Genomic DNA, 9,295 nt, shown 5'->3' on the forward strand with positions numbered 1-9,295 from the left:
CTCTCCAATCCCCCATCGAGTAACACTGGCTTTGTTATACAGACGAGTTAGTTGCATACCAATCAGATAGACACTGTCTCTACTTTTCTCAAAACAATAAAGTCGGGTGTTTCGTAAGTATTAGTTGCTATAAACGGGTCGACTGACACCTCGAGAAACAGTAGGCCTGTTTTGATTAATGTTCACAATTATGTGACTTTATACATTAGGTTTTGTATTGTCAAATTGGATAGTACATTTTACTTAAAAATTAAACAAGCCATTTAAGACTACATTGGCCTAATAATAATAATAATAATAATAATAATAATAATAATAATAATACAGTTCGCTGGATATTCCAGGTTTATCCAATTTATTTAAAAATTTGTTCTTCGTTAGTATTACTATAGGCCTACCGACTACTTTATGTTTGAAGATTATCCCGGTAAGGTATATCAAAAAGCAAGAAGTGTTTGAAAAGACGCTTATAGCGATTTGTAGCCTATGAAGGATTCTGACGTTAGGCTTAACTTGATTGATAATATAACTAGCGCAGTTGCGTGCAGCGCGTCACAAATGCTTTTGTTATACGATATTTACCGGGAAATGGAAAGGCTTAAGAAGGAAGGACTTCCTCTTTCAAGGGGAGGGTTTGACATGTGGTTCAACAAAGTAGCCGCTAATGGATGGGAATTGTAATGTTTAGTTAATCGTTTCATTAGCTGCGTTAATGAGAACCATACGCAGACCTGAGCCGGTTGGTCGCAATGTCAGTGACCGCGCAGTGTCAAGGCCGATCAAATAGCAAGAACAAACTGAGAAACTGCAGCGAAGATGGGGACAGAGAACCGTTTACCTCGACATTTGTTTAGCTGATTATTATCTATCTACATTTTATACATTTTCGTTGCATGGAATAGGCTTATAACTTTTACAAATAACAAATGAATGAATATCTAACCTGAAACATGAGTACATGGAAGTGTATAATATAACGTACTAGAAGAATTTTCTCGAAACGTTATGTAAAGCAAGATTCGGGTTTGGATGTATATCAGGAACGGAAACCTGCGACGACCTGAAATGCCTAGTGGTGCGTCTGCACCCAGGATGAGTCTTAAATTAATTCTACTTCGGGATGCAATGCTGGGAACTTATGAGACGGACAAAAACATAAAGAGTTCACTTCATTATTATTATGTATGACAAACATTGAAATTCAATTTTTACAATAGAGCAACCGGCAATGTGTTTGTTTTTGTTTAATAGAATATTAAATCTAGCAAATTTTATTCCGTTAGTTATTTTGTTACTTTATGTTGTTCATCCAAAACAGCTTGAATAGATGGACGGTACTCTAGTGCAGGATCATATGAAATGTCTCCAAAATTGTCGTATAACAAAATCATTCTTCTCTTCTCCAATGAGTGTTTAGGAGGAGAAAGTTCGAAATATTGTGATAGCACAAAGAACTAAACAGTCAGGTTTTGGGACGGGGAAGGGGGGGTGTTATTTACTGTTTTTTTCCAAACATTGGAATAAAATTCCGCGCGCAACACAGACCGACCGTAGGTTACAAGTCAGGACAATCCTTACTTAGTCCTTGCCTTCACAGAACACGTCTCTGAAATTTTCCTTCGTATATTTTTATGAGTCAAATTTGGCTCTTTGTATGCATTATTGGGATGATTATTACTCTATCCCTTAAACCGAAGCGGAAGAGCTCGTTTGCTATCAGCAGAGTAGACGAAGTAGCCTTCGACTAATACAATCTTTTTCACACTCGTTACTTACGAGCTGGATAAAAAGACTGAAAGCTATAAAAACCAGAATCTGTGATTTATTTATATGTATAATACACTACAAGAAAGATAGTTCCGCTAAAGAAGAACGGGATTGATACGAATGCAACTTCTTGATACCTTCTATTTATTTCCAAACCATTCTACCACTTTTTTTGATTGTATTTATTTGTTTTACTATTATTGTTGCGTGAAGTACACAAGCTATTTAAATTATATTATTTTTAAAATGAAATGCTATTAGAAATACTACAAATCTGAAATATCGCATAATGTCATAATTCACGTTGTTTAAAATTTGTTAATGCATTGCCTACATAAATGTATTTTTCTAACTTCAAACTCATTATTTATTTCTCTGCGAGAATAACATAACTTCTTCAATGAACTGATATACATGACAATTAGGCCTGCATATATAGCCTATTCGAATACTTGAATTCAGTTTGTTGTCCATTCCAACGATTGAAAAACATGGAACCAAATATGTTTTCATGGCCTGTGTGGCTTTAAGGTTGTTTCCATTATTTATGACTGTTTTTGTTTATAATGATATCATCCTTCCATTTTTATTGTGTTAGTTTGTTCGTTCAATGCCGTACCTTCCAACGTTAGATTTACATTGCGTATCGTCGGACAAGTTGAACCGCTATTAGACATATCTCCTCTACATATATGTAATCGGTATTCTAATATTGCATCGTCTTCTCTAGCAAAGGCAACATATGTTCACAATGGGTATTGCATCATTTAACGGTCTTGAATTGTCATATAGGCCTAACAGTAATTGCGGACTCGTCTCTTTTGTAGTTAAGATTTTACTCGGGAGCTGCGACGGTGTTAAACGTGGGAAGATAATACGGATTTATTAAATCAATTAGTAAATCGTCTGATTAATGACAGCGCATGGTATATCTGCGCACCAAACAGATTTTGCGACTAAATGTTAATTTTACGCGGATTACTGAAGAGCTCTCTAGATCCAATGAAAAGAAAAAACATTTTAACGATATTTAAATTGATCAACTTCTTGTTACAGATATTTCTATTTTTGATTGCATATAACGTTTGTTATATATTGATTATAGAGAAAAACCAATGTAGGCCCACATATTAAATTTAATATTGCTGTAATCCTTAATTTTATTTTTCTGTATATTATATTTATTATCCATATTTAATAATGCATTAACCATAATAACGAAACAAATATGGATCCAGGACCACTGGTGCTTGGATCTCTAAATTACAGCAACAACAATGGTATTCGAGGCCTAGTAGTTGTGTTTGGCTACATGAGGGTGGGAAAAGAGGCGGGGTTACGTTCATAGTTAGGGTTGTTATTGTCCAATAAGGGTACAGTGCTGTTTTATTTCCTTATTCGATAAAAAACGAATAGATACATAAACATTTATATTAACCCTGCAATTAAATTCAACTTTGAACTTCTTGAACTCTCTCATGTAGTCTTGGTGAACAGATAATGAATGATAACTAATATTTATTTAATGCGCTTCATATTCAGTGAGCACCTTCACAAGAATCCTGTTACTATCTGACATGACGAAGTACGAAGCAGCACATACCAATAGGCAGTAAGGCGTGTGATAATTGTGTAACGTAATTAGAAGGGTTTTCTTTGAAATTTTCAGAACAAAGAATCAATCATATATTATGCATCACTTTAAATGAGGGGAAAAACTTACAAACGGATAAAATAGCAGAATTAGACATGCATTAAACTTAAAATAAAAAACATTGAAAAGTTGCAATACATTTCGTATATCATATTTTCATATTTCCATTCATTTTATTTTGTTTGATCTAATTGACAGTTTACACACACACAAACAGTTCAGGATTCAGGTAAATCACCTTCTGTTGATACTGAGATCGTTAGCCTCATTTTTCTTCGTGGAGGTGTGAAAAAGTGAATCTGCATAATAAAGAAGCTACGAATTTGCTTTCGCCAGGGGATGCCGTTGTGGTTGTTCAGAAGAAAAGGGAAGCCCGCGGCGCTGAGCACTCGCCTTTGCAAACGCTGGCGGGCGCCTTTAGCCGTCAGCTCGCTCAGTCATTGGGACCCACCTGATTATTTATCCCATGCTGTAGATGAGGACGTTATACTTAGGCCTATATTGCAAAGATTGCCGGAGGTGACGATGTCGTGAAGCAGATTTTCTGCCAGGGGAAGTTTACCACAGCATAGCCTGTATGCTAAAATATGGCATGAACACGTATATATAGTAAATATCCACGATTAATATAAATAAGTACAAGTATATTCTTTTCACGATGGTGGCTGTTCTTGTTCTAAACCTTTCCCAAAATACAAATTATGATAAGAATCACAGAGCTGACTCACGCACTACGCTAACTCTGCACATTAATGGGAAATCATAGGCCTAAGTCGTTCAATCATTTATCCATCATGTGCGCCTATTGCCCTAATGTTGTTGAAAATGTGGCACTATAATTTACAATATTTTATAAACAACAACAATAATCGCAATAAAATATCAATTGCAAGATTATTAGTACTACATACAGTTAGTTGTAGGCTAATAATTATATTTGATTATACTGAAGTATTTATTAATCTTTCCAAAACTCAGAAACCAAAAAATACTGTTCACGTTTAAATTGTTGCTGTGCTAATTACGCTTTGCTTCTTTCCATACTGTTACCTTGGTACTCTGTGTTGCAATTTTACCTTCCCGTTATTTTACCGTTTTACGCATTTTCAAGAAAAGCAAGTAATGCATTTTTTGTTAATGATAAATCTAGATATAAATGCTAAATTGTATATTTCAGCGTAAATTGCCTTAACAAAGGTGTCTATGAAGTTAACAATGGCTTATTCACAACCTCTTGGAAACTGAACATATGGACCAGTTCGCCAGCCCATTAATTTGTAGTCTGCGCCTATTTGCATTTGTTCCGATGTTCGATTAGGTCATTCTATAAATGTATATTATACAATTTCTAAATCTATCCATCGTACATAAGCCACATTTAATTATGCAAGACACACGCGATGTTAGAAAATATGTGCCTTGTCCAAGGTGCTGAAATTGGATGCGTTTCGTAAACTCCGTTGTCGGGCTGCTGTAGCGGGAACGTAGTAATCAACCAGAACCCTCAAAGTGGCAACTCTTTATCTGCTATTTATTGCAACCTAGGTACTTGTAATTTCACCAGTAATTCTGAACCTTTCTAATCAACCACACAAACAGTTCTCAAGCAATTGTATTTGAAATAATTATATGAAATATATTTATTGAATCAATATACAGACGCACCTCTACTTACGAACTTTCAGACATACGAACGAAGAGGACTGTAAGTCCAAATTGTGTCCGTTGGACCCCTGTTTCTCGTTTGCAACATAAATCTTTTTCTGCACGCCAGTTCTGCCTAGTACGACTTCTGGCCGCTACTCCCGCCGCGCAGCAGCGTAGCGTGCGTAGTCCCAGCATCCTAGTTCTTAGTACTTGCGTATAACTTAAAACGATGAATAACGACTTACGAACATTGCAAGTTACGAACGGCCGTTCGAAACTTATCTCGTTAGTAAGTAGAGGAGCGTCTTTAGTTATTTCAGAATTATTAGGTGAAACCATTTTAATCTGAGGGAAATCATGAACATACTATGTTTCATCAATTTAATTCGAAATCTTAAAAAAATATATACACGTCAACTTGTCGTCAACAATGAATATAACTACTGAAAGCCAACACAAAAATGACATTGAATAACGACAAGAATTGAATGCGATTCCAAAACAAACTTTAAATGAGTGATTGAATCAGTTTTCAAACTAGAACGAATGCTATAACTTATATAAAACTATATTTTTGGTTAGATAATAAGAGGATATTTATATAATTAAACTTTAAATCTCAGTTGTTTCTTTACAGTTAATAATTGCCTAAAGATGAGAAATTTCAAGATTACAAACGATAAAGCTAATCTTACCACTTCTCACTTTTATTAGTCTATGAGGCAGAAATTTTAACATTCAGCTGCAATATTTAAAACAAAAAGTACATGCAGTTTATACAGATGATGTATGAATAAAATACATCCATCCATCCATCCATCCATTTTCCAAACTGCTTATCCTACTGGGTCGTGGGGGGTCCGGAGCCTATCCCGGAAGCAATGGGATGAATAAAATACATATAGTAAATTTTGTGTATTTTTGTACAATCATTTAAAATGTTTAACATAATTAAATAAGTTACAATTAAAAGTGTTAGACAGAGAAAAGGGATAAAGAAACAAAGAAAGACAGTTTGAAGAAGAGAAAGAGACAAGAAGACAACAAAAGGCATTTACTGGCAAACACTGGTCTAGAGTGAGGAGCAACATGAGTCATATAAATGTTTAAATGACTGGAGCTGCAGGCAGAGCTACTGAAAGCACATGCAGAGATGATACCTCACTTGGTTTTAAACTCCTTAACTCTTTTTCCTTTTCCTTGTTATAACTGAATAGTGTTTCTCCAGATTTGTTTTGTCCATGAGCTTTTCTAAGAACTTCTTCTGAAATAAAGGCTTCTACTCTAGGCGTTAATTACTAATTATTTAGTAGATCTCAAAGGCCTTCATGGAACAGAAATAAAATTTGTGACAAGTTGGTGTAATTATTAATCTTAATTGATTTCGGTAGCAAGTTGACTCAAGTGTCTCAGCACTGCTTAGCAAGTGATTCAGGAGTTTATTCTTTATTATTCAGAGTCTAACCCAAGAACCAAGTAAGAAAGACAGCAAAAGGTACTGCTTTTGGATCGATATATTTTTATTTTCGGTCTAGAGAGGTAGTTCTGTGTTTGGACTTAATAATTGAATATTATGGGTTCTGAAACACAACACTTTAACTCCAGGAAAGCAGCAGTAGATTGTTTTAACGTACATATTCAGGTCTACATGCAGGGAATGGAGTAGAACTGGTTTACAGACAGCTGTCCATGTAGGAGGCAGATGGAGGGGAGGGGTTACAGGGTGACAGAAGGGCAGATGGGGCTACATTTGAACCAGGTCACATCAGGAGACAAAGTAAGCAATTCCACAGCATAAAATGATGCCCAAGACCAGAGAGATTCCTCAAGATGGAGCACAAAATGCAAGTCATGCTTTTCTTTTCATTTTACTGGCCAATTCAATAAAGGCAAATGAATCAAAATCATGTATTGTGCTCTTAGTATGGGTACATATTGCGTTCCTTGGCTGGCAGCTTCATGCAATTCTAAGTTTGTGTTTTGTCATGACTTATTATTAGTTGTAAGAAATCAAATTGGAATTAGTATTGATGTCTAATACTAATGTCACCATATAGAAATGTCAATAGGCAGAATACATCTGAGATATATAGTGATGTACATGTACAGTTGACCTTGACATTAGAAATTCATTATTTGTAAAGAGCAAAAAAGTGACATCAAATATAATTTCCTATGTGACATGTAATAAATATATGCATATCAACATGTTGTGAAACTACACATTGTAGCCTTGTAATTCATAAGTTTTTATTGCATAAAAATAACAGATTATAATCTTTTTGATGTTGTATGGTACAACATAACCAAATAAACTCTCCAGGTTTGACATGGTGTACAGGCCATTCAACACCAGCAAGCCCTCTGGGAAATAGGCTCGAGGCCATTTTCAGAGGCTTTGACACATACGTAAAATGATGAGGATGAAATTAGCATGGAAACGTTTCCTTGATGACCATCGGTGCCCAGCGGACTGCACTGTGCAGGGCTCTGCTGCCTGGCTCTGCCGCCCGCTCCTCCAGGCAGTGCTGAGCTGCAGGGCGGGTCTGCTCCCACAGGAGTGCTCCGCTTGATGGATGTCTGAGTGGGAAGGCCCCCCAGGGTCCCTGTCCATCACCTCCCATGCTCTAAATTAAAAGCCTGCTTATCGCCTCTGAGAGGAGGCCGCCAGCTCTCAGGTGGGAGCGAGGCGCTGGATGAAATTTCAAAGCAGGATGGAGACAGGATGGAGAACAGCATGTCAAGGGAGCCATCGGGAGGGCATGCTGGACAGGGCCCACCGAGGACAGCCTGTCCACTTTGGACAGGAGGCCAGTCCATTGCAGGATGCACACACACACACACACACACACACACACACACACAGAGGCAAATTTAGTGACACTGATTTGTCTAACTGCATGTTTTTGGATTTCCACTACAAACCCAAGCCCATGCCACACACTGAGAACATGCAAAGCCAATAGGAAGCCCAGCCATAGAGATGTGAGTGCTGCCCACAGCCCTAATGTACTGTCTGATACAAACTAATATACATGTACTAAAATGATAATAGTTATAATAGTTGCAGTATTATATATGCACATGAAAGATATCTGCCACAAGGCGCGTGAAACATTTTTGTTTCTAATATAGCAAATACCTTAAGTTTTAACACTTACTTTTGCATAGGTTTCTAAATTATTGGTATGATAACATTTTACCATTACACCATAGCAATTGTGCTATAGTCAACTAATGTAAGCAGTGAGCTGCCCATAGAGTTGAAGTACTAATTTGTATCATTGTTGTACTGTAGAAAATCTGTGATGCAAGTAAGGAAACAATTTTCTCAGTTAAATTACAGCAAAACAAATCTTTCTGATTGTGTTCTTATTACTTCTTCTTTTTAGTTTAATTTATCTTGGTCTTCACATGAATATTTGAAATGTATCTTAGACACTTCAGATTATTAGATTATTTTGGTCTAGTTTTACACTTGTACCGTGCCATGCTAAACAGCTAAAAGCTGTTGTTCTCATGCTTGGCCAGTTGAGTCAATGGGCTGGTGAAAGAACAGATCAAGCAGGCCAATGTAAAAATGTTTGTTGAATATTTTTTTATATTTTTAAAAAATATTGCAGTTTATTCTGATAAATTGTATGGTTATGGTATTTTGTAGTTAAGTTTGATAAAGTTACACTTAAGGTATTTTGTATCAAAATACATTTTGATATATTTTTGCCAGTCTCTGGTTAGTGCTAGAAGCAGATAAACATAATTTGAGACTCTGTCTAGCTCTCTCATGAGTAGAGGGTAGTACTAATAAGATGTAAGAACAATACAGGCAACATCACTATACAGTAAGATTTATGTGCAAACCTACCCACACCAAGAGGGGCACCAATAGTAGCACAGCAGAAGGTGCTGAGGGAAGCAGGGGGCACACAGCCAGGTCACAAAAAGTCACACGTGGGTGCAGCCATTGCACTGGTTCTGGGATGCTTCCTACTGCCCAAATGGGGTTCATTCCTCTGCCTCTCCATGCTGCCACACGCAGATCCAGCACCAAATCTTACTAGATCCCCCCTCTGTTTTTCCAGCTACAGTATCCAATAGATACTGGTACTTGCTGCTAAAAGACATTATCTCAATTAACACTGAATCAACCTTTTGCTCATCTACCAAATTCCCAGACAACAAAAGTGTGCAGCACAAAAATTGGATCAGAGAGCCCAAATTGTTTGT

This window comes from Brienomyrus brachyistius, chromosome 2, assembly GCF_023856365.1.
Source record: "Brienomyrus brachyistius isolate T26 chromosome 2, BBRACH_0.4, whole genome shotgun sequence".
Lineage (NCBI taxonomy): Eukaryota > Metazoa > Chordata > Actinopteri > Osteoglossiformes > Mormyridae > Brienomyrus > Brienomyrus brachyistius.